Source organism: Mirounga angustirostris, unplaced genomic scaffold, assembly GCF_029215605.1.
Source record: "Mirounga angustirostris isolate CCGP_5_RB_7025 unplaced genomic scaffold, mMirAng1.0.hap1 SCAF_1, whole genome shotgun sequence".
Lineage (NCBI taxonomy): Eukaryota > Metazoa > Chordata > Mammalia > Carnivora > Phocidae > Mirounga > Mirounga angustirostris.
The window spans coordinates 35,535,843-35,560,166 of NW_026991709.1; positions in this window are offsets into that span (position 1 = coordinate 35,535,843).

Here is a 24,324-nt window from a genome sequence, read left to right on the forward strand (position 1 = left end):
TATGTGCCTGTGGAATCAAGGCTCTCCGCTTTGTACCTCAAAACCAACCACCTGTAATATTCTGTTTGTAGAGATCCAGATCTATCTTCTTACATCTCAGGCTGATTTCATGGATATTCAGAGTGGTCTGGTAGATCTCCAGCTCAGTTCCGGGGACCAGTTGGAATAGGGTCCCCTACTCCTTCGCCATCTTTTCCAGGTCTCCCTTTTATTTCTTTGTCTTACCTAATTGCTCTGGCTAGGAATTCTAGTATGATATTCAGTAGGAGAGGGGAAAGTGGGCATCCTTATCTTGTTCCTAATCTTAGGAAAGATTGAGTATGTTAGTGTTGGGTTGGTGTATATGACTTTTATTATGTTCACATATGTTCCTTCTATACCCAATCTGTTAAGGCTTTTATCATGAAAAAATATTGTATTTTGTCAAATGCTTTTTTGCATGTATTGAGATTAACATGCGGTTTTTATCTTTCATTTTATTAATGTGATTTATTACATTTATTAATTTCGTGTGTTGAACCATCCTTGCATCTCAGGGTTAAATCTCACTTGGTCATGGTGTAGAATCCTTTAATGTGTTCTTAAATTGTCTTCAAATATTTTGTTAAGAATTTTTGCATCTATATTCATTAGGACTGTTGGGCTTAAAGTTTCCTTTTCTTGTAGTATCCTTTGGAATCAAAGTAATACTGCTTTGTAGAATAAGTTTAGAAGCATTCTCTCCTCCTTGATATTTTGGAAGGGTTTGAGGAGGAATTGGTGTTAATTTATTAAATGTTTGGTAGAGGAGCACCTGGGTGGCTCAGTCGGTTAAGCATCCAACTCTTGATTTTGGCTCAGGTTATGATCTCAAGGGTCATGAGATCAAGCCTTACATTGGGCTCCATGCTGAATATGGACCCTGCTTAAGAGTCTCTTTCCCTCTCCCTTTACCCCTCCCCAACTCATGCATGTGTTTGCCCTCTCTTTCTCTGTCTCAAAAATAAAATAAAGTAAAATAAAACAAAATAAATAAGTATATGTTTGGTAAAATAATCCAGTGACTCCATCTCGTCCTAAGATATGGATTTGATCTCTTTATTCGTTATTGGTCTGTTCACATTTTCCATTTATTCCTGATTCAGTCTTGGTAGGTTGTGTGTTTCTAAAAATGTATCCTTTTTTTCTAAGTTATATAATTTTTGGCACATAATTATTCATAGTTATCCTTATGATTCTATGATTTCTGTAGTATCAGTTGTAATGTCTCTTCTTTTATTTCTAATTTTAGTTATTTGAATCTTCTTTCTTTTTTCTTAGTCTGGCTGAATAAATTGTCAAATTTATTTATCTTTTCAATGGAACACCTCTTAGTTTTGTGGATCCTTTCTATTGTTTTTCTGGTCTCTATTTCATTTATTTGCACTCTGACCTTTATTTCCTTCTGCTAATTTGGGCTTAATTTGTCTTTCTTTTTCTAATTTCTTGAGGTGTCAATTTAGTTTTTTTTATTTGAGATCTTTCTCAAATTTGAGATTTTTTAAATTTCTGATTTGAGTTTTATAAGATGTGCATGTATTACTATAAATTTTCCTCTCAGAACTGCTTTAACTGTACCCCACAATATTTGTTATGTTGTATTTCCATTTTTATTTCTTTCAAGATTTTTCAGTTCCCTTTTGATTTCTTCTTTGGCCCAGTGGTTGTTTAGAAGTGTGTTTGGGTAGTTTCTATATATATGTGTATCTTCTCACTTTCCTTTTGTTGTTGATTTCTACTGTTGTGTTCAGAGAAGATAGTTGGTTTGATTTCAGTCATTTGAATTTGCTAATATTTGATTTGTTGTCTATCTTATGTATGTTGGAGAATGTTCTATGTGCACTTGAGAAAAACGTGTATTCCGCTGCTGTTGGTTGGAATGTTCTTTATATGCCTATTAAGTCCATTTGTTCTAAAGTGTGATTCAAATTCAACCTTTCCGGGGCGCCTGGGGGGCTCAGTTGGTTAGGCGACTGCCTCCGGCTCGGGTCATGGTCTCAGGGTCCTGGGATCAAGCCCCGCATTGGGCTCCCTGCTCAGCAGGAAGCCTGCTTCTCCCTCTCCCACTCCCCCTGCTTGTGTTCCCCCTCTCACTGTCTCTCTCTTGTCAAATAAATAAATAAATAAAATCTTTAAAAAAATATCAACCTTTCCTTGTTGATTTTTACTAGACAATCTATCCATCACTGATAGTGAAGTATTGAATTACCTTACAATTATTGTGGGTTTTTTTATTTCTCCTTTAAGATCTGTTATTATTTGCTTAATATATTTTGATGCTCTGGTGCTGGGAGCATATATATTTACAATTGTTATAGCTTTTTGAGGTACTAATCCTTTTATCATTATATAATGACCTCCTTTGTTTCTTGTTATCCTTTTCGGCTTGAAGTATATTTTGTCTGATGTAAGTATAGCTTCTTTTGGTTTCTGTTTGCTTGGAATATCATCTTCCGTCTTTCATTTTGAGCCTAGTTGTGTCTTTAAAGCTGAAATGAGTCTCCTATAGACAGCATATACTTGGGTCTCATTTTTTTATCCATCCAGCCTCTCTGTGACTTTTGATTGGTGAGTTCAATTCATTCACATTTATGGTGATTATTAGTATGTAGGGATTTACTACTGCCATTTTATTTTTTGGCTTCTGATTATTCTGTCTTTCCATTATTTGTTTTTCATTCTGTTTCTGTCTGAATTTGTAAGTTGGTTGTGTGCCATGATGACTTGCTCAGTTTCCCCTTTTTTTGTTTCCTCTCTCTGCTCTAGACTTTCTTTGTGGTGACCATGAACTATACCAAAAACATCTTATAGGTAAAATAGACATTTTCTGCTGAGAGCAACTTATGTTCATTGCTTATAAAAGTTCTATTATTTTACCCTTGCCATTTTATATTTTTAGGTCATAAATAATCTCATTTTAAGCTGATTTCATTGCCAAGTTGTAGTAGCTATAGTTATTTTTTTTAATTTTTTTTTTAAGATTTTATTTATTTATTTGACAGAGACACAGTAAGAGAGGGATCACAAGCAGGGGAAGTGGGAGAGGGAGAAGCAGGCCTCCTGCTGAGCAGAGAGCCCAATGTTGGGGCTCGATCCCAGGACCCTGGGATCATGACCTGAGCTGAAGGCAGACGCTTAACGACTGAGCCACCCAGGCCCCCTAGCTATAGTTATTTTTAATGTGTTTTTCCTTTAACCTTTATGCTATAATTAAGTTTAGTATATTCTTCTAAAAAAAATAGTTACAGTTTTCTAATTCTGTTTATCATCTTAATTGGAGTTTTGTGTACTTATGTCTTTTTCTTTCATCTTGAAGATCTTTCAATGTGTTTTTTTTTTTTTAAGATTTTATGTATTTATTTGAGAGAGAGAATGAGAGAGAGCATGAGAGGGTCAGAGGGAGAAGCAGACTCCCTGCTGAGCAGGGAGCCCGATGTGGGACTCGATCCCGGGACTCTAGGATCATGACCTGAGCCGAAGGCAGTCACTTAACCAACTGAGCCACCCAGGTGCCCTCAACATGTGTTTTAAGGCAGGACTTGTGATGGTGAACTCCATCAGCTTTTGTCTGTCTGAGAAGGCCTTTATTTCTCCTTTAATATGAAGGGATAACTTTGCTGGATAGAGTATTCTTGGCTGGTAGTTTTTATCTTTTAATATTTTGAATATGTCATCTCTCTCGTGGCATGTACTCTTTCTGCTGAGAAATCTGCCAATAGCTTAAGGGTGGAGGATATTCCTTTATTTGTTACAGTCTCCATTTCCCTGGCTGCTTTTAACTTTATCATTGACTTTTAACAGTTTTAATGTAATATTGTCTTGGAAAAGATCTTTTTGCATTGAAATAATAAGATGTTCTATTAGCTTCATGGACTTGTGTATCCAGTTCCTTCCCCAAGTTTGGAAAGTTCTCAGCTATTATTGCTTAAATACATTTTCTGCTCCCTCCCTGTCTTCTGCTTCTAGTATACCCATTAAAATTATGTTTGCTCTTTTGATGGAGACAAATAGTTCTTATAGGGTTTCTTCACTTTTTAAATCCTAGTTCTCTCTCCTCTTACACCTGAATCATTTCTATATTTTTATCTTCAAGCTCATTTATTCTCTCTTCCATCTTATCTGCTGTACTCCCAATACATTATAATGCATTCTTCCTCTTACTTATTGAGTTCTTCACCTCCACAATTTCTATTCGGTTCTTCTTTGGAATTTCAATATCTTTGATAAAGGACTTCTTCTGTTCATTAATTGTACTACTGAGATCATTGTACTGACTTTCTGAGTTTTCTTGTAGCTCCTGAATCTCTTCATTACAGCTATTTTGAATTATTTGTCAGACTAATAATCCATGTTTTGGGGTTCAGTTGGTGGAAATTGTCTTTTTCTTTTTGCAATACCATATTACCATTTTTCATAGTGTCTGATGAAAAGTGCCTCTGCTGCAGCATTTGAAATAGTAAAAACCTTTCTGATTTAGGCAAGGTTTTGCTTACTTTGACTCTAACCATTTAACAAGTTGGTAATTAGAAGCCTTCCTTTTGTTTGCCAGAAGGTGGCACTATAGCACAGGTTTGTTTGTTTCATTCACCTGCACTGACTGGCTGTTAAGGTTGGAGTGTGTGCATTAAAAAAAATAAATAAATAAAATCCTCTCAGAGGGAAAAGTGGTAGAAAAGTGGAGGAAGGTATATACTTAACAGTTGTTTTTTTTAATATTCCCCTGGGCTGGTAGGTAGATCTTCTATCTTTGAATGGAGGCATCCCAGAGGTCCATGGCAGTCCTGTTGCCAGATTCCTGGGACAGACAATAGGAAACCCTTCACTTCAGTTCTCTTTATCTGTCCACTTTCCTTTCCTCTTCCTCCCCTCAGCCACTGCAGTCTCTCCTCAGAACAACAGGTCCCTCCAGCTATAGTACACATGGCTAGAGAGACCGCCACTCACTGCTTTCACACTCTACCTCCTCTTCCAGAGAGGCCATGCTGGCCTGCTGCCAGATTTGTCTCTGCCTTCTCATTCTGCAGCCTCCTCCGAAGTCAAATCCACCTCTACCTTCAGGTGCACAGCTGGCTGGATCTCTTGGGTATCCTGGTATGCTCTGCAGAGGGCACTCATTTTTGGTTATAGATGTCCAATTCATTGTAAACTGAAGGGGAGAGAAAACAAATGATTTATGCTGCTGTAATGCTAACATCTCCCTGCCTATTTTTAATTGGACTATTTAATTGGGTGATTTGACTTTTTCTTTTCTTTTCTTTTTTTGGTAAGGGTTCTTTATATATTCTGGATACTAGTCCCTTATCAAATATATGATTTTCAAATATTTTCCCCCTATGTTGTGAACTATTTTTCTTGCTCTTTGAAGTATAGTTTTAGGTTTGATCTATTTTTTTTTTCTGATCATTTTTTTCTTTTTCTTTTTTAAACCTTCATTAAAGCTTGCTCGTCTTAATACATTAAATTGATTTCACAGTCCACTAATGTAAGTGCATATGCATTTTTACACACACACACAAAACAGTTTTATATAGAAAACATTTAGAAGCTTTTGTTCATTAAGACCATCATGAAAGTAAATATGCATAGCAGATACACAGGACTAAACCCTTAGGCATTCTAAAAAATTAAGGGGTCAGAGAGAGATGTGAAAGAAATAGAGAAGGAGACCAAGGCCTCAAGTTGGTGATAACCAAAAGAAAATAATGTTCTAAGAGTCAAACTTTAAGAGTTTCAATAAAAATGCTGCATCAACTGTATCCAAATTTTGTCAAATTAAATGAGAACTTAGAAATAATCATCTTTCCTTTTCAGATATTCATGATTGCCACAATTGAGATTATTCCCTCAGTAGGCTAGAAGCAAAAGAAAAAGTATTAGTTATGGTGTCAGATTAGTTATCTTATAGCTTCACATAAAATATTGCTATTTTTACCATGAATTCTCCTTGTAATTTATTAGGTTCTCCCCCCTTTCCTTTCATGCTGTGTGGCAGAAGGAATTATTTTCAGGCTTGATGGGCATCTTCTTTATTGGACTTTTTTAGGAGGTTGATAACTGGTAACTTGCTTTGTGTCTTCTATATTGTGGATTAGCAATGGTGACAAAAAATATAAACCTAACAGTATCATTTGTCAGACTGTAGTTCTTTTTAACTATCTTTCATAGGTTCCATTTTCACCATACAGAAAACCCATGAGTTACACCTAGTAATAAGTAAGATTTATTTATCTTTTAAATACATCAAAGAAATAATATTTGGTAGGGAGAGGTAGAGGGAAGATTTAGCCAGGTAAAAATTATAAAAACAAAACAACAAAACAGAACAAATCTGCTTGGTATTCCTGGGTCATATTCCTGTCTGTGGCACTGATCTATGTTTCTCTGCAGTGCCTCTCACTATGGAAGTTAGGCACTCAACAGAAATATTGAACTGTAAAAATAATAAATGGGTAGTGAAACTCCTTCCCTATCTTTAGTATATAGTGCCTGTATCAAGTTGAACACTGAAGGGATTGAGTTCCATAGGCTTGTGAGTACAGGTAAAAGTTGGCTAAAGCTGATGAAATCTAATTCATGTATCATTTTTTAAACTATTTTCATGCCTCTTTTTCAACTGTTTTTGGGAATAGAACTAATGGGCAAATCACAAACTAGTGCTTATTTTAAGAACTATTTTATTTTAGGGAAGGAGATATAGTTATGCTATTTATATCAATGGAATAAAATAATTCTTCTTACTTTATGATAAATTTAGTCCTCTTAATATTTAGATTTAAAGATTACTGGCATTGAGAGTTTTCTGTTAGTATTACTTGCCAAAACCAAACAGGCTCTTTGCTAAAATGCTCAAGAAAACTACAAAACAGGGTAAACATAGTGAAACTTATTGGAGGAGTTGGGAGGTACACATATTTTTCAATATGACATGCGCTAATGTGATATTAGAAACAGTAGTTAGGATCACAATCAGTATGGTTGGAGTATCATAGGCCAAATGTACCTAGCAGTCAGACATAGAGCAGCTATAACTTTCATATAAAATTCTGTGCTAAGCACAAATAAAAGAGGTCAGCTAGATGTGAGTAATCCATTAGTAACTAATATAAGCTCTTCATTAGCAGCATTTTTTCCCTTTATCAAAAGCATGACATAGTGAGAGATTTATAAGACATAAGATCACTAACAAATGTAGGCAAAAATACTCATATTCTATCTCCAGTCTTTACACAGTGATAATCTAGTCTGGATCCCTTTAGGCTAAAGATCTGAAAACCATACAAATGACCTCTGTTAGTTTAATTTGATAGATATATTTATGATAGGTTGGATTAACATTTCATACACATTCCTATTACAATAACAAAAGAATAATTATTTTTTTAGATTTTAATTATTTTTTGAAGAGAGAGAGAGAGCAAGAGTGGGGTGAGGGGCAAAGGGGGAGAGATAAGCAGACTCCCTGCTGTGCAGGGAGCCCCATGGAGCTCCATCCCAGGACCCTGGTATCATGACCTGAGTGAAGGCAGACGCTTAACCTACTGAGCCAACCAGACACCCCCAAAGGAATAATTATTTTACAATTATTTGTTTTTGTATTCTTAATCTGAAACAGTGGTCGTCACATAATATTAGGGATTCAACTATGCAAAATAAATAGAGCTGAAATGTAGGGAGAAAAACTGGCCAAAGATAACATAGATATAAAGAACTTTCTGAAAGTCCACTTAGTAGACAATGCACTAATCTGGCCACATATATCAGAACTGAAATATTTTGAGGTATTATGGTTTTATCTGAGAATGAATGAGCCAGAACAACACAACTCTAAAAGAGCCAGCTACTCTTCCCAACTTGATCCTCATTGGATGTGGAGCATATACAGACTATCAATCATTGTTTGATTTTGTTGTTATTGCATTCATCCATAATTGTTTTGCCACTGTGATTTATTACATATGAACTTCAATGGAATTTTCCCAGATGATGAAGTGGTTTTTTTCTCTTTAATTTACATATATCTGAAGAACGTCTAGTAGAATTTCTGAATGTGAAATATTTCAGATAAATTTATATATAAATATATATCAATAAAATATTCCAGATGGAAGTACATAAGAAGACTCAGATATTTGCTATTAATATTTGTAGTAGGTGCTCAGCCAAGCAACCTCAAATTTTACCAAGTTAAAAATTAAATAGAATTTACTGATAATTTTATTACTAATTTCCCTAAATACATTTTAGAAAAATACTGGCCATCCCTAAGTGAATAGATAACTGAAATGTTATTTTCATATTTGTTTCATTCATATTTACATTTGTCCATACAATGCAATACCACATTGAAGGTAACATCTGTAACTTAAATTTATGTATGTCAACATGGAAATACCTTAATACTACAAAGTTTACTAAAAAGAGGTTGCTTAATGATACATGAAAAAACTATGTAAGTTTTTTAAATATTTAATTGCAATATTGATATATGTAAAATAAGTATTATATGGTCACCTGAGGTTTGTAGATGAACATGGAATTGAATCCAGGATGAGCACCAAAGCAGACTTTAAGCTTAACCGAATATTTTATTTCATAGGTATAAAAAAGTAGTTCACAAGTTAATGAGTATAAATTATGAATTATAGATAAACATCTCTTTGATTTATTTTTTGTAATTTCTCTGTATTTAAAAAATTCATCTTTTTAAGAAGAAAATCTTATAAAGTACTCTTCCAAAAAATATTTACTTGTGAATTTATGAAAATATTTTTATGCAATACATGTTGGTACTAAGGGAACTTTGGTTAAGATTCTCTATATAATTACAAACCCAAAATGACCTTTGTTAAAGTGAAAGGTATTAACATATTACAAATCCATTCCTAAGAATTCTGGCCAACAAGTGGAAGTTTCAAGGCATCTCTGCCACAGAAGATGACAATCAGGAGGATGAGAAGGGTGTATTATAGAGTTTTGTATATTTTAAGAGATTAAAGCTGTTGAAGTTGTAGCAATAAAACTAGGATGAGCAAATAAGCTGACTTATTCTTACCATTAGATGAAAGAATCTAATTTAGTATGAATAGACTCTGTGTATTGAAGAGTAATGGAAGAGAAATATTTGGGAGACTTTTTATCTTTTAAAGTAGGTTGGAGCGAGAGTGTATTAACTGAGGTCAAAGAAAAGAGAAATTGTCAGCCTAGCTAATTTTGAAGACAGGTCTTTGCTCCCTGAGAGAACAGTCATCTGGTGAAGAGATACTTTTTATCATATTACAATCCTTTAATTTAGTACCTTGCTCAGGAATGTGAAGTTATTACTAACATTATGATTAATAATATTTCTGAACACCTATGAAGATTTGAGCATTGATATGTTAAGCAAAATACATACAGGTAAGACTGAGCAAAGGAAACTTATTATTTGCCTCATAGACTTGAGGGGGGTGTGTGTGTGTGTAAAACACTTGTTTTAATCTCTGTTTTTCAGATCTATGAACTGAAGTTCTAAAATGTTAAAGAACTTGATAATAGTCACATATAGAAAACTGCAGAGATGAATGTAATTCTGGATCCCGACTCACCAGGAAATCCATCCTCAAATTCAAAGGTAATCTAATCAGAATTTGCTTAAAAACAGTTTAAACAAAATTAAGGTGAGAAATCATGCTATAAATCATGGATTCATACAGAGGTATTTTTCTTTGTTTTTTTAAAGATGCCCTTTAGGTATAGCAGGATGTCATGGGAAGAATATGGCCTCTGGTATAAGAGAGATTCATATTAGAATCCCCGAAAATTAATTTCCCATCTGAATCTCAGATCTCAGCTTTCTAATCATTGAAATGGAGGATATAAACACTTAACTCACATGATTATAGTGAGGTCTAAATGTATAAATATATGCCATTCAACCTACATATAAATAAAATAGAGCAAAACAGTAGAAATAAAAGTAGAATATGGGCTGAGACATTTATACTTTTCCTCAAGATATCCTTGACCCCTGACCCTCCTTAATATTTTTCTTTTTAAGGATATTAGTCCTGGTGTAAGTTCTGAGCCTTCACACTACCCTAATTTTATCTGAAAATATAAGCCATTTTTAACCTAGCCACAGTCCTTAAATCAGTAGTGTGGAAAAGTCTAAGTAAGAAACAAAGAGCTAGGATTAGAAGAATCATGTTCTTAAGTAAACTTGTATATTGATAATCTCACCTTTACTATTAAATAAGGACTTTATAAACTTGTTTACAGATACAGGAATCAGAAAACCATGGTCAATTTCCTGCTTTATCACCAATTCATTGTATGGGTACAAGCTACTAAATTATCCTTTTCCTATTTTTGGTTTTGCTACATATTAAAAAAACAACAATTAAACACAATTTTTCTATACCATTTAACTCTGTTAGATTGATATTTTTTCCTTTTCCAAGAAAATTATTTTGATTTCCATACACATGAAGTGAGCATTCATTTAAAGCTTTATCTTTTTTTTTTTTTTAAAGATTTTATTTATTTGACAGAGAGAGATACAGCGAGAGAGGGAACAGAAGCAGGGGGAGTGGGAGAGGGAGAAGCAGGCTTCCCGCGGAGCAGGGAGCCCGATGCGGGGCTCGATCCCAGGACCCTGGGATCATGACCTGAGCCGAAGGCAGATGCTTAACAACTGAGCCACCCAGGCGCCCCTCATTTAAAGCTTTAAAAAAATCTTCTGCCAATTTACATACAATTCTTAATACTTACTGTTTCCTTTTACTCAGTGACCTTTAGGATAGATTAATTCTCCAAACCTCTACATTGCTTCAGCAATGAAGAAAGATGATCTGACTGGTGGTTAATTTTTTTTTTTCATAGTTATTTCTGGGATTGTTCTTTTTAATGGTCTAACTTAAGGTATTTTTAGAGGAAATAGATGTCAGAGTAGAGACAGATTGAGGAAGGAGTTTACTAGAGTCTTGAACACAAGGGCACAGTAGTGCTAGGGACATTGAGCAACACAAGCTACAATTTCTAGAGACAGAACAGCTGGGCCACCTAGGCAGTGTCTGAGCTTGTACAGCAGACTTCTTTTATATCCTGCTTGTAACCAGGTGGATGGGACAGATTATAAAGAATTTTCATGACATAGTTTTCCAGATGATTTGACTAAACAGGCATTTTTTAGAGTATGACTTGCAGTCTTCAAAAAGAGAACTAGTCAGAAAGAGGAAGGTTATTGATAGTCATATATATATGTATATATAGTGGGATCAAAGCAGATTCGGAATGGGGGAAAAAAAAAACCTTCTTACATCATTAAAATAAGTTTTTTTTAGGAATTACATCAACACCCAAATATGGTGGAAGTTTCTGAACATGGGTGATTGAAGCACTCTTTTGAAGTTCCATATCCAAGACTAAGTTGTCAACTAAAGTAATAGGGTATTGGATGAATCCAGGAATCCTGAGTGAGACTACAACTCCTAGATTTGGGAGAACAACTTGCTTACAGGTATACGTGAATATGGAGCCAGAAGCAAAGAGATTCTCTTATATTCACAAATATCTTCAAAATGCACTCTTTTATCTTTCTATCTCTCAGAAAGACATCGCTTTACCTGAAATTCCCTGAGGTGAGGCTTTTCATTCTTTCCCACCCTGTACAAACCATAACATTTTATAAATATCTTTATTCCCTATTACCACTTCCAGATAGTTACTTGTCCAACTTCATGCAGATTTTTCCTTAGAGTTTATGAAATCTTATTATATCATTCCCTCTTTTTTTTGTAGTAGTCATGTAATGTGATACTGTCTTCATTTCGCAAACACATATTCATTGAGGATTTTGGCAACATAGCTCCTCCTTGTTACTAAAAGTCTTACTGTCATTTAACATGACTTTAGTGCTCACACATTGCAACGGCCTAATCAAAATATTAGCTACAGTGCCTCTTGATCTCAACAGTTCTCCAATTAATAAATTCATTTCCAAAGCCAGATCCAGAAATTTGTCATCATTCTCAGAAATATTTTACAATTGATTAATATCAATTGATTAATATCAATATATTTAATATATATTAAATATATATGTAGTTTATCTTTAATACATATATTTAATTTATAATATGTGATACATTTTTATATATGTATACATAATAAAAATATCACCACAGTGAAGATAATGAATGTATCCATCACCCTTAAAAGTTTCTTCATGTCTCTTTGTAATCTCCATTTCTCTTGACTTTCCTCATACCTGTGTCTCCAGGCAATCACTTATCTGCTTTCTGTCCCTACATATTAGATGGCGTATTCTAGGATTTTATATAATTGGAATTATTTGATATATATTTTGGGGGGAGGGGTTTAACTTCTTTTATTTAACATAATTGAGATTCAACATGTTATTGTATGTACAGATAGCACATTACCTTTTTATTGTTGAGTAGCATCCCATTGTATAATGTGCCACAGTTTCTTTATCCTTTCACATCCTGATGGACATTTGCTTTCTTTTCAGTTTTGGCTCTTAGACACAAAGTTGTTATGAACATTCATATATAAATCTTTTAAGGGACATATGCTTGGTTTTATCTTAGGTAAATACCTAGGAGTGAAGTGGGTAGATGTATGGTAAACTGATTTTTAATTTTCTAAGAAATTATCAAATGTGTTTTCCAGAGTGGCTATATTGTTACATTCCCCCAGCAATATGTAAGATTTGCAGTTTCTCTATGTACCTTGCCATAACTTAATTTTTTTTTATTTGTTTGTCTGGTAAATTGCATTAATTCAGTTTTTTAAATATTTAACCAAACTTGCTTTCTTGCAAAAATCCATTAGTCATGCTATACTGTTATATTTGATAAATTGCCAAAAGTCTAGAATTAGCAAATTGGATTTGATAAATTTTGTTAATAACTTTTGTAATTATGTTCATGAGCAATATCTTTCTGTAGTTTTGATGTCTTTTTTTCTAGTTTTGGCATATGGATCGGATAGCCTCATAGAATGAGATGAAATGTATTTGTCTCTAGAAGAGTTTGTATAGATTGATATTATTTTTTTCCTTAAATATTTGATAGAATTCACTATTGAAGCCATGTAGTTCTGAGGTTTTCTTATGGAAAAACTTTTAAATACAAGTTAAATGTCTTTTACAGATAAGAAACTATTCAAGGAATTTATTACTTTGTTCATAGCATTTGATAGTTTGTATCATCCAAGCAATTTGACTCTTTTATCTAAGTTGTTGAAATTATTGGCAAACATTTGTTCATAATATCTCCCTTTTTTAAAAAGTATTGTGTAGACATGTAGTAATATGCAGTAACGCATGTAATACACATGAGAAGATGTGTAATAATGTTACTTCTTTTATTAATGATTCTGGAAATTTGTGTCTTCTGGGTTTATTTGTGTATTTCCTTTCTTCCTCCTTGTCTCTCTTCCTTCCTTCTCCTCTTCTCTGTTTGTTTTACATCTGGCTAGAGATTTATCAAATTTATTGATCTCACAGAATTTGCTTTTGGTTCCATTGATTTTCTTCTTTTTTCTTTGTTTTCAGTATCATTGATTTCTGCTCTGACATTATTCATTTTTTTCTGCTTATTTTGTGATTTTCTCTTCTTTTTTTACATTCTCAAATAGGAACTGAAGTAATTGATTTTATGCTTTTCTTCATTTTTAATAGAAATTTAGTGTTAGAATTTTTTACTAGGGCTTTATTTGTACCCTACAAATTTTAACTTTTTTAAATTTTTGTTTGGTTCTAAATACTCTCTAATTTCTGTTTTTCTTCCACCCTTGAATTATTTAGAAGTATGTCTTTAATTTCCAAATATTCAGATATTTCTATTATATTTTTCCCATGATTTCTAATTTAATTCTATTGTGGTCAACAGAAATGTTTTGTGTTACATGACTCGATTAAAGTTGATTGAGATTAGGTTTATTGAACAAAACATATCTCACTTGATAAATATGCCATGGATATTTGAAAAAAATATGTATAATCTGCTGTTGGGTGAGATGCTTTATAAATAACAGTTAGGTGAATTGATTGAGAATGTTGCTCTTCTGTATCTTTACTGATTTTCTATTTCTTATATCAGTTATTCAGAGGCATACTGAAAACTTCAACTACATCTGTGGATTTTCTATGTCCTTGGCTAAAACTACTTTTTTGCTTTATGTGATTGAAGCTTTGTTAATACATGCATAAATATTTTGGATTGTTATGTTCTCATCATGAAATTACCTTTTTATTATTATAAAATGACTTTTCTTATTGCTTTCATTATTCTTTGCTCCAAAATTTAATTTTTCTAACATAAATATAGCCATTCTAGTTTCTTTTGATTAATGTCAGTATGATATATTGTTATTTCATTATTTTAGCCTATGTGATTCTTTATACTTAAATGGATATTTAGAGGCAGGATATAGTTGGATTTTGCTTTTTTTTATTCAATCTAATAACTTCTGGCATTTAATGTAGTGTTTGCCATTTATATTTAATGTGATTATTGATAATGATTAATCTTAAATATTTCTATCTGGTTTCTATTAATTCCACTTATTCTTATTTCTCTTTCCATATTTTCTGGATTTCTTTTAAATAATGTACCACATTTTACAATTCAGTTTAACTTCCTTGCTGGTTTATTAGCTACAACATATTTTGGTATTTTAGTGGTTGCTTTTGGTCAGTAGTATATATCTTTTACTTATAGACTATTTCAAACATTGTATAAGAATATTAAAGTAGTATTTAAGTATCTCCTTTAGGCTTCCATGCTTTTGTTATCAAGCATTTTACTTCTATATATGTTATAAGCTCCAAATTTCTTATTTTGCAGACATTTTATTTAGATAAGAAAGCATTCTAAAGTGTTAACATGATTTCCTCCCCATTCTCTTCCTCTTCTTCCCCTTTCTTCTTCTTCTTGTAATTTGGAATATGAAAGTTTTAGTGTTTGAGTACACACAGAAAAAAGAAGAAAACGTACAACCTTGGCTCTGACTGGCTCTGGAATTACAGCATTGAGTGATGGTCTCTGGTATGTTATTTTTTTCCCAGAGCTACAAAGGGATAAGGATACTGACTCAAGGCTCCTCTTCTGAGGCCCCCCATTATTTTAGAGCTTGAAGGAAAAAATATTCTATTTATCTACAATGTTAATGCTCTTGGTAGAAATTTTTATTCAATTTTACCATATGCTTTTAATTTATTTTTTGATTTTAGTTCTGTGGTTATCATCCCTTTTGGGTATTCTGTTACATTTTACAAGAAGTCTAATTATTTATTATCATTGCTTAGTAAATCTGTAAGAGACTGCATTTTCTTAAAAGACTTGTTTTTCATTTGGAATTTGTAGTTATTGAAGGATAACTTTTACACACATTTTTATAGTTTATTTTAGGACATGTATGTATACATAGGAATGATAGGATCAGTAAAATAGACTTGAGCAAACCTCAAACTTTTAAAAGTTAAGGCCCCAATCTATCACATTTATCTACTTCAGAGTTTTAAGTGTTTATTATTAGTAAGAGTTGTGCTCTGTACCTAATTTAAGGCCCCAATCTATCACATTTATCTACTTCAGAGTTTTAAGTGTTTATTATTAGTAAGAGTTGTGCTCTGTACCTTCAAGGATATTAATGATGTATATTTTTAAAGATAATTCCATTATTATTTCCATTATGAACTTCAAAGCTACTGATACCTATTCTGCATGCAATGACAATAACAATAAACAGTGACAGCCATATCTTTACTGTAACCTATCTAACTGGTTTCAAATTGTTAAAATATTTTTTAATATATACCTCATGGCTGATTAAGTGCAGTGATATTTCCATAATTTAAAAATGTTTTACTGAATATTTAATTTGTACCAGAATATGTGCTAAAAACAGGAGCTATAACAATGAGCAAGAAAAATACATTCACTTCTCTTATGAGTGGGCAAATGGGCATTTGCCTATTTATTCATTTTTTTCTTCCTAAACCTTAGCATATTGTATTATGCTGGCTCACTCTAACCATTAAAACACTAGAATTTACACAAAACCTTGGTTAGCACTGAACTTCAAGTTCAGATTCATCCCTGAAGTCATTTGCATGGTTCAAGGGAAGTTATAAACAAAGGCTGATAATTGGCACATTCTCAGCTAATATTATCTAATATTTTTCTGATAATTTATAAATTTTACTATTCATATAAGCATTGATATTATGTTGCTTGATGTAGAAGATAACATTGTGGATCAAGAAAATGTGATCCAAGAAAAAAACATATCTATAATATCAAAATAATCACACATCTTCCCAAATTAAATAAAATAAGGAAATAATCAATTAAATACCAGTAATGTTTCCTCTCTCTTCTGTATTTGAAAACAAATGAAGCAGTTCATCTGGTATTTTTGTGCAGGCAGGTCAAAAATGTTCTATCTGTTCTATAGTTTAAAAAGCAAAAACTTAAAGGGATATTCAAAACAATCTTTTCTATCATTTTCAATATTAAATTACAGTGGTGGACCTTACATTGATAAATTGCCCCATGTATAACCTGCTCCAGTTGTAGCTCAGACAAATTGGATAATATAATATCATTATGTATATGGAAGAAAAATCGTACCTTCTTATCTCCCATAGAATCTATAAACTATTGTATAAACACAATTACATTTTTCCATTGATTTCCCTGAACTCTCTCTAGGGTCACTCTTATTCTGAGGAGACAATTTTACTTCTTGTTTTCCAGAGTTACCTGGAAGAGTAATAGTTACTATTCACATTATACTCTTTCCTTGCCAATGAAGGCTTTGATTAAATAATTTATTTAAAATGTGATAGGTGATAAATTTTGAAATGCATGGAGACCAATGCATACCTAACTGGGAAAAGAAAGATTTCCACCCTCCTTTGAGGACTAGGCCATTCTCTTAATTGGCAATCTAGTATCACTTCTTATATTTCCTGTGGAAATAAACCATTAACGAGAAATAAAAATGAATAGGAGAAGAGTAATTTAACATAAACAATAACATCAAAAATACAATGAGATTAAACTACATGTAAAGTTTCAAATCACAAATTCAGATGTGAATTTTTTTTCTGTAATTTATCTTGGTTTCTGAATCTGTTCTGAAGTCTCCTCATTGGCAATAAATATCATTATTAGCAGATTTCTTGTTTTCTCAGTCATTTCACATTTAAACTGACAATTCAGAATTTTTCCCTAGACCTAAATACAAGGCCTCTTGGGGCTTCTGTCTTTCTATCTCTGCCATGCTTTTCAAAGAGACCAGAAACATGGTTATGCAGCCTTTGAAGTACCCCTCAGCTATGCTGATTCTATTGTCCTTGTATCATGCCAATGTGGGAAACTAGGAGCAAACACTCCTCAGAGTATCAGATAGGGAATTTGTTACAGGTCATATGATCCTCAAATTACTAATTGTATCCAGATGTTTAACACCCCCACATTTTTGTATTTAACCTGGGATAGGTAAATGGATCAGGTAGAGACAGACTTTTATAGACCCTTTTCAACATCTAACTTTGTCTCTCTTCTTCCAACAAAAATGTCAGTATCTAAGATGGACGAAAAGAGAAGCATTTATTTAAGCAAAATGGAAATGCGGGAGGGAGAACTGGATGTTTTAAATAAGATTCTGCCAAAATCTCTTTGTCTCACACATGGATTATGGGTTTTATCTTAAAGCTAAGAATACTATTAATTTTCTGTTAAATGGAAATCTGTGTTGGGGAAATTAGAGACTTATATGTTACTGTTCAGAGCAGAGCCATGGGATTAAAAGGACAGAGGATAGATGGTATGGGCAACTATCCATTAATATTTCACAATTTCATCCTGATGTTAATAAAAAAATAATTGAACTAATTCACAAGGTTTGGGTTTATTGCAATTTGTTCTTTCAGAAGACTATGTAAGAGAAAATTCCTAATAGTTAATGGTTAAATTTCTAGATACATAATTCTTGGTGCAATATTTTAAGCAAGAAAAGATAGCCCCATGGAGATATCTGTAGATCCCATGATCTGAAAAACAGTGCAAATTAATCAACCTGTAGTTTGATAAGGCAGACTTGGAGCTTCCCATTGGATGTGATGGAATCAAGATCAGTGTCTTTCCCTGACTTTGTTTTCTTTCAAAACTTGACATTTCCTTCTGCTCTTTTGCCAGAGGGCATTATGCTTTATTTTAGACTTTTATTTATTTTAGAACATTTCCTGGCATTTTGGAATCTTTAAAGAATATGGCAATTTCCCCCCTTGTCTTATTTGAATGTTCTCAGCTTCTGCATTTCTAATAGAGTTACAATAAATCATATCCAAATCTGTTTCACTCTCTAATTCCAAAAGAATCCTCCCATAAATATAAGGACCAAGTAGAATTAATGCTTTCAACATTTCAAATTGAGAAGTATGCAAATCATTTTTGTTTAATATAAAGAATAACTTCCTAGTTTTTAAATTTCTCTAAATTCTTTTTTTTTAATTTTTAAAAAATTTTTTAAAGACTTTATTAATTAACAGAGAGAGAGACAGCGAGAGCAGGAACACAAGCAGGGTGAGTGGGAGAGAGAGAAGGAGGCTTCCCGCTGAACAGGGAGCCTGATATGGGGCTCGATCCCAGGACCCTGGGATCATGACCCAAGCCGCAGACACTTAATGACTGAGCCAGCCACCCAGGTGCCCCTCTCCAAATTCTTTTATCAACTCCCTTCTTTGTCCCTAGAAACAAAAGTAAGTGAAGGCTTCCCAAATTTTCTTTGTTTCATTCATGACCATGAATTTAAATCTGTCCAATTTTGCTGGGTTCAAGGAATGTCCTTTAAGACTTCTAAATTCATGATACTTGAGGACTGCAGCATGAGAGAATGGCATAAATGAGTAACCGCAGAAGTGCAGAATTTTAAGTGATTGCTTATCTAAAATTGAACATCTTCATGCTCAGCTACAGTCATTTAAATTTGGGATTTCTATCCTAATAATATACAGCTGGAGGTTTAGCTAGTCATGAACTTGTCAGCAGGTTTCCTTAAAGGGCCAGAATTTCAACATGTAGTTAACATTTTTGTCTACTTTTGCATCTCCTTTATTCTATTGTGTTTTTCTTTTTTTCTGATTCTAAGCCATCTGTTCCTCTATCAGAAGCCAAGAGGCTAAAAAAGATTCTCTTGCTTAATGACAGCCCCCAAATGTCATGACACTGCAGGATTGCAGGTATGAGTATTGCATATATCAGAGTGGTGGTCTAAAAAAAACAATGAAATAATTAGAAAATGTAGAGAAGCTTGAGAAATAATATCCAAAGAATTTTTTCCCTAAGTTACTAAGAAACAAGGTACAGATCAGTCATAACATAAATAAACTAGTCATTCAGTAAGAGTGACAGTGGGATGCTTCCTATATAGCATAAAGTGTGACCTTTCAGCACAATCAATAATCTAGTCCACACAAGCTGGAAGCAATAACCAGCCACCTCTTGAAAATATATAAAGAATCTTTGTCAGATTTTTCAAGCTACAGAGATCCATCTGCTAATGTGGAAAATTGGTGTCATGAATATAAGAACTTCATAGATTTTACACAGAAATATGTTCAGGACCACAGTTTTGGCTTCCGACAAGCAGAGGCTCATACTACATAAGGCTGGGTATAGGCCAATATGGTAACACATGCTTGACTCAAAGTAAAGATTAGTCTGTCACATACTAGCTTTCATAGATGCTCTTCTATCAGAGCAGATGGATGGCGTGCCATGATTCAACTTTCTGTGCCTCCATTTCACAGATTTTCCCTTTTTTTTTAACTCATTCTGGCTCTGTGTATATGTGTGTGTATGTGTTTGTCTCCTTGTTCAGTGGGTGAGGGCCTCATGTGACCGTCTTTGTGGCTCTGTGATGGCCCACATGCGCACCAATGACAGCAAACCTTTACATAGAACTAGCCCTGATGATGGTCATCCCAGATTTAATTTTTTCCAAATGTATGATAAATTATGATACATAACTTGAACTTCTCATCCAAAGCTTATTTACAACCTAACCCATTACATATTGAGTACATGTGCATTTCCTTAGTAACGACAACACATGAAAATTTTCCTTCTGTTTTAAAAGTTCTAACTACTATCTTCAAAAGCCATTGAACCTTTTCAAGGATTACCATGGTTTCTGTGTCAACACAGTAGCTGTGTCCTTTCCTGGCTGACTTATAAAACTAGTTAACTTTATAAAAAATAATTCAATAAAAATAAAATCTTTCAGGGAGCCTGGGTGGCACAATCAGTTGAGCATCTGACTCTTGGTTTTGGCTCAGATTGTGATCGCAGAGTCATGAGATTGAACCCCTCTGCTTAAGACTCTTTCTCCTCCTTCTGCCCTCCCTCCCTGCTCTCTATCTCTAAAATAAATAAAAATAAATCTTAAAAAAATAAATAAAATAAAATCTTTAACTTACATGGTTTGATAAAAATGCATTATCATTGTAGGCATGTAGTAAATGAAGGCTTTTACTTGAAAGATTTCTTTCTGGTCATTAGCATACAAAAGTGAATCAAAAAGTGCAAATATTTTACTTCTAAAACCTCTTGCATCTTTCTAAGGTAACTGTTGGATTTTATAATATGAAAGCCATGTGGTGTTTAATAATTTTCAGTTTCTAAAAAGATGTTTTAATTTTTGTATGATAGTGCCCTTAGTTCAGATAAGTGTAATGGAAAATATTAAAATAATTTAATCATTAGGCTATAAACTTTAATTTGTTAATGAAATTTGAATTTTAATTGGTTTTTGGTAGTAAAATATTTTGAATTTATTTTACATCTAATTATATCAATATAAAATTGATAGTTGTAGAACAAGATATATGCATATTGTAAAAATTGGGTGAAACATTTTTTTCTATTATACCTCCAATTTTTTTGAGTACAAGAATCCTCAAACTCATAAAATAATTCATATTTATTTTGAGAGGCCTTTGTATTCATTGTATAGTTTATTATTACATAAAATGTGGGCCACTTTGTTGTTGAAATAGTATTTGGGCAAGTGTAGCACTCAAATTATTTACTTGAACACAAAAGAACATACTTTCTCCTCATCAAAGATATATTAAATCAATTTTTTTCAAAAGCAACCAATTAGCATATTTTTGGTATCATAGGTATTACTATAGATAATTTTTTCTTGTCGCCGTCTCACAGATAGAAATTTGTCCTCCTCACCTATGTTTGCCTTTCTTTTCTTGACTGGCTTGCAGTTACCAAATGCACTCTATTTAAAGCTAGGAAAATAATTCTTAATTATCATCATTATAAAACCAGATTTTAAAAGAAATAATGATTACCCACTATCTGCAAATATACTCAAGCTGTCAAAAAATCTGTGAATGACTCCATTACACAGTATTTCAATTACTGTAGGAAAGAAGATTTTGTCAAAGGGATCTATTTATTTAGACTCAGGCATTTAAAATTAACATAGAATATATATAATCTCTCTAAATAATATAATAGGGAAAAAAAATTCAATGTGAATGGAAGTTTTATTTTAAGATATTTTGGTAGGGAGCAGATTAATTGACTACAATGTGTGAATTAATATAGGAAAATAGAAATGATTATAAAACACCCATCAGAGCAATAAAATGCATCATGCAGCTATGAAGATAAAGAGAAAACAAGCAGAGGCTGCAGAGATGGGAACAGATAAACATGTAACATAGACTTCTTGGAGCAATTAAAGATGTGGAGAGTTCCACTGAAAGCAACTATACACGTTCCATGTCTGTTGTGGTACACTTGGCTCTGCGTTTCCTGGCAACAGGGTCTTCTGAGACCCCTGTTGGGGACAAAACTGGTACTAAGCAATCTTCCATGTCTAACAACCTGGCTGTGTTTCTAGTGGTTGAGCTAAAAAACGCAATTAAACACATTCACTTGCTCACAAAGCTAAGAATAGGAAGATGTAGTTCTTTTTCTTCTTCTTCTTCTTTTTTTTTTTTTTGCTGTTGCTGTTTGCTACATACAAGAAGTAAATACTTCTGAAAAGTGAAATACTCATTTTTTGTGTATGTGGAAGAAAAGTAAAAATGATATGAAAAGGTCCACATTATGAGTGTGAATGCTTTTGATAAATGGTCACTGCACTTAAGATGTATATAAAATATGTAGCACTTTAGTAGTATAGTAACTGAACATACACATTAGTGTCGGGTCACATTCAAAGACAAGCTTTTGTTTTCACAGACTATAATACAATATTTATTAAATATTTGTTGAATGAACACATCAGCAGTATATATTTCCCTCAACTCAGGTTTCCACAAAGAGCTTGACATCAGTTTTTTTTTTTTTGCTTATCAATTTTCAATAAAATTTCAATCATGAAAAATATTCATGATGCTGGTCTGAAATCTCTGTGGTCCATCAGTTCTGAATTTTACAATTTGATATTCCTAGAAATCAAGATATTTCCATGTTTAAATCAAATTAACTTATTACAGAATCATATGTATTGAATATTGCTTTTGCATCATGCTTTGAATTTGCATTAAGCCTTATTTTTAGCATTCAGCCACGAGAAATCATTACTGCATTTGTAGTAAGGATAATTTTGAAACCATTGTTCACACTGATGCAGAATGACCTATTTATAAGGGCTCATAGAGAACTTTCTCACTCTCCAGTACCAGCAAGGCTGTGCTTTGCCTAACAAAATTGATGAATATTATGAATCTTCTGTCATTAATATAACATTCCATAACTTATCTTCATTCTAGCTACTAAGAAACTCAAAAACAAATTCATGGCTTATCTCAATGATATAGTACTTAACATATGCATGCTTAACAAACTTACCATATGGCTTAAATTAATTTTTCTATTTTTAGTAGGTTTCTATTTTTTCTCATGTTTATTTTCTAAATGTATTTTTATTTATTTATTTTTTTAATTTTATTTATTTATTTGTCACAGAGAGACACAGCGAGAACAGGAACACAAGCAGGGGGAGTGGGAGAGGGAGAAGCAGGCTTCCTGCCGGGCAGGGAGCCCAATGTAGGGCTCAATCCCAGGACCCTGGGATCATGACCTGAGCCAAAGGCAGACGCCTAATGACTGAGCCACCCAGGTGTCCGTCTAAATGTATTTTTAAATGTGCATTGCTGGAAGCTGCCTCAAACCCTTTACTAGAATGATGCTGGATACCAATAATAGTATATACGTAAACATGATGCATGATTTAATATACATAATATAATAAACATGATAAGATCTCAATACTGGATTTATTTGAATAAGCAGGTTTCAAAATTATCTGTGATATCTTAAAGGTTAAGCTTTACTCATTGAAGACTTTGACGATGAAGAGAAACTTTGGATATATATATATATATATATATTACCTGAACTGACACCAAAATCAGTCAAGTATACCACAAGAAAAGACTTGTCTCTTATTGCATTCCTTATTTTAAATTCTATTTGTCTCTTATAGGTATGGCTACCCTGCCTTTCTTTTGGTTTCATTTACATTAAATATATTTTCCCATACTTGAACTTTTAGTTTAAGTATCTACTTACATTTGAAGTGAGTCTCCTGTAGGCAGAGAGCATATGGATGGATCTTGTTTTTGTTTTAATGCATTCAGCCATTCTATGTCTTTTGATTGGATAATTTAACTTAGTCCATTTATACTTAAATAATTATTGATAGGTATATACTCATTGCCATTTTATTAGCTGTTTTCTGCCTGTTGTGTAGTTTTTCTGTTCCTTTCTTCTTTTCTTGTTCTCTTTGTGGTTTGTTGATTTTCCAAGGTAGTTGGTGTAAATACCTTTCTCTTTATCTTTTGGGTAGCTACAATATAGGTTTTTGCTTTGTGATTACCATGAAGCTTACGTATAACAACAGTTATTTTATTTACAACAGTTTATTTTAGTTGATAAAAACTTAATTTTAAGTGCATCTAAGCTCTACCTTTTTACTTCTTTGCTTTTGTTGTTGAAATTTGCATATTTTATCTTGTATGTCCCTTAACAAATTATTATACTTATATTTTTGCTACTTTTGTCTTTTAATCTTCATACGAGCTTTATAAGTGATTAATTCACCACCTTACAACATTAGATTATTCTGAATTTTATTATATATTTATCTTTACCAGTGAGACGAGGTGTGCTTTCATATATTTTTCTGTTACTAAATGACACCCTTTGTTTCAACTTAAGTCTACATTTCATGTACGGCCAGTGGTGATGAACTGCGTTA